The 2,772-nt window shown below is 47.0% G+C and overlaps 1 pseudogene; it reads left to right on the forward strand.

Annotated features, from left to right (window-relative positions):
• The first annotated feature begins 242 nt into the window (after nt 1-242).
• LOC100612330 (phosphatidylinositol 4-kinase type 2-alpha-like) lies at nt 243-2,024 on the forward strand (annotated as a pseudogene).
• Nucleotides 2,025-2,772: the final 748 nt, after the last annotated feature.

The raw sequence follows: 2,772 nt of genomic DNA on the forward strand, positions 1-2,772 counted from the left end.
TATTACAGATAACCACTGGAGAAGAAAATAGGGACACAGCATTAATAACAGGGAACTTAAAATAGCTTAAAAGCTTTCAGAGAATTTTTGAATTTATGAACAACAATATGATAAATGTTATATTAATGTTATAAAGGATGTGTTATACAGGTGTACATGTGGACTCATTTTGTTTTAACGTGGTACTGTAGTACAAAATGGATTGTTGCAAGAAAAAAATAATGTCATCAGAGGCCAAAAACATGAGCAGTATTTCTGCAGGAAGAATGTTTCCACATCCAAACTGTGGTGGCACAGGTCCAGGGTTTGCTGTGGCAGCACGCAATGCTCAGGCCCACCAGGAGCTGAATGAATTCCTGGAGGACCTTGAGTTCGAGGCTGCGGTGCAGCAGGCAGAACTGGCCATTAAGCACGTCATCTTTCTGAAGCCCCATCTACCAGGGCTCCAGCAGAAGCTACTTGTCAAGGACCCTCACGGGGTTCTGGAGGGTTACAATGGACTCATCCATCATTCTCTGAGTTGTGAGCCCATTGCTATTGCTTCTTTGTTGTTCAGAGGCTGGGGTTCCAGGGGAGCAGAGACAGAGAAGACCGATAACTGAGGCCTCTTGCTAGCTGCTTTGGATAAGAAAATAATTCTGAAGACTTGACAATATTAATATATGCATTTTGCTTTTTTTGCCAGTAAATAAAAGATCACTGTTGTCTTCGAATCCAAGAATGAAGAGCCCCTATGGGCAACTTAATCCTAAGTGGATCAAGTGGTTGCAGAAGCTGTGCCATCCCTGCTGTTTTGGCCATGGTGCATACCTTGTCCTCAACCAGGGTTACCTCTCAGAGGCAGAGGGTGACCTGGTGGACTGAAAACTAGAATGCAACATTGTACTCCTCACAAAGGTAGTATACCTGGCCAATAAGACATTCAACTATAGAGCCATTGACAGAGTGATGTCCAGGGGCAAGCAGCTTGTGCTAGAGAAAGTGTCAAAAGTTGGGCAGTGGTTTAACCCCATCAGGCAACCCACCAAAGCTTGGCTCATTCCAGCTTTTTGTTGAAGGCTATAAAGGTGCAGACTATTGGGTGTGGTGTTTTGAAGCAGAACCGCTTCCTGAGAACATTAACCAGCAACTGATCCTGCAGTTCCAGCCGCTGGTGGTGCTGGATCACATCATCTGCGACACTGACAGAGACAATGACAACTGGTAAATGTGACTGTCCAAAGGATAGCTCTAGCTTTCAGCACACAGACTGGGTGATGGTGAAGGAGCCTGTTATCAAGGTGTCTGCCATAGACAATGGGCTGGCCTTCCCACGAAAGCAGCCTGACTCCTAGAGGGAATATCCTTTGCACCGGGCCTGGTTGCCCCGGACAAAAGTCCCATTCTCTTAGGAGTTCAAAGATCTGATCCTTCCAAAGATATCCAACCCAACTTCAAGGACTTGGAAGAGGACCTATGTGAACTCTTCAGGAAAGCTCCTGGGTTGAGTCTGGTGGCTCATGCCTGTAATTCCAGCACTTTGAGAGGCAGATCACTTGAGCTCAGGAGTTGGAGACCAGCCTGGGCAAATGGGGAAACCCTGTCTCTACAAAAAAAAAAAAAAAAAAAAAAAAAAGTAAAAATTATCCCAGTATCATGGTGCATGCCTGTAATCCCGGCTACTTGGGAGGCTGAGGAGGAAGGATTGCTTGACCCCAGGAAGTGGAGGTTGCAGTGAGCCAAGATCAGGCAACTGCACTCTAGCCTGGGCAACAGACTGAGACCTTGTCTCATAAAAAAAAAAAAAAAAAAAAAAAATCTGGTTTTGACAAGGACCAGTTTGATAAGCAGATTACTGTCATGCTGGGTCAGATCCTAAATCTGACTCAGGCCTTGAAAGACAAGAGTCCCCTGCACCTTGTCCAGATGCCACCTGTGGTTGTTGAGATGAGATGGCCCATTCCCACCAGCGGTTTTCTAGCGAATCCTACACACAGAGATTTGAGTTTCAAAAGTCAGAGGAAGGCAAAGGAAGCACTGTCTGACACTTGTGGGAGGAAGCCTGCGGAGTGGGGTGCAGGAAAAGCCAGAGAAGCCAGTGGAGAGCAGAACCTTTAAAATCCCTCTCATTCTGCTTGCCACCACCCTTGGGTCTTTCCTACCCACAAGGAGAAGCACAGTCAGGAAGAGTGAGTGCTCCTTGGCCCTTCTTAGTGCCAGGGATGCCTGGGAAGAAGCATCTCCCTTTCAGCATCTGCTGGTGGCAGGATGGGACAGTCCCTTCCTTCCCTGACACCTTGCTCTATTGTAATTCTCTATTCTGCATCAGCAAAAGCAGACAAACAAGAAAACCAATACTTGTAGCAGAGCCCCAGATCCCCTCATGTCAGAAACCTTTAATCCAGGCCTAAATTAGCATAGATCCAGACACTCAGCTGCCTTGCTGTTGCTTACTCCCACGAACCAAGACTGTGTCAGAGGGCAACTGGATGGCTCACAGTGTTGGAACAGACGGAAGCCACACCTTTCCTTTGGGCTTTTGCCAAGCCTTCTTCCCCTTCTCCCACCAGTGCTGTGGGGTGCCTGCAAGCCTCTAAACAGTTCTCCCAGAAGGGAGGTTTTTGCTCTACACCTCCCAGCAGTTCTGCACACAATCATGGGGAACCTCTCTGCTCCCTGCCGTGCTGCAGCTTGTCTGTCTCTCAAGCAGAGGCAGAAAGAGCTAGTCTTAGCATTTATATTTTAATAAGAAGTTGACTCCCAGCATGTAAAAGTGATCCACATGGCTTAAAT

The sequence above is a fragment of the Pan troglodytes genome, chromosome 19 (genome assembly GCF_028858775.2).
Source record: "Pan troglodytes isolate AG18354 chromosome 19, NHGRI_mPanTro3-v2.0_pri, whole genome shotgun sequence".
In the NCBI taxonomy this organism is placed as follows: Eukaryota; Metazoa; Chordata; class Mammalia; order Primates; family Hominidae; genus Pan; species Pan troglodytes.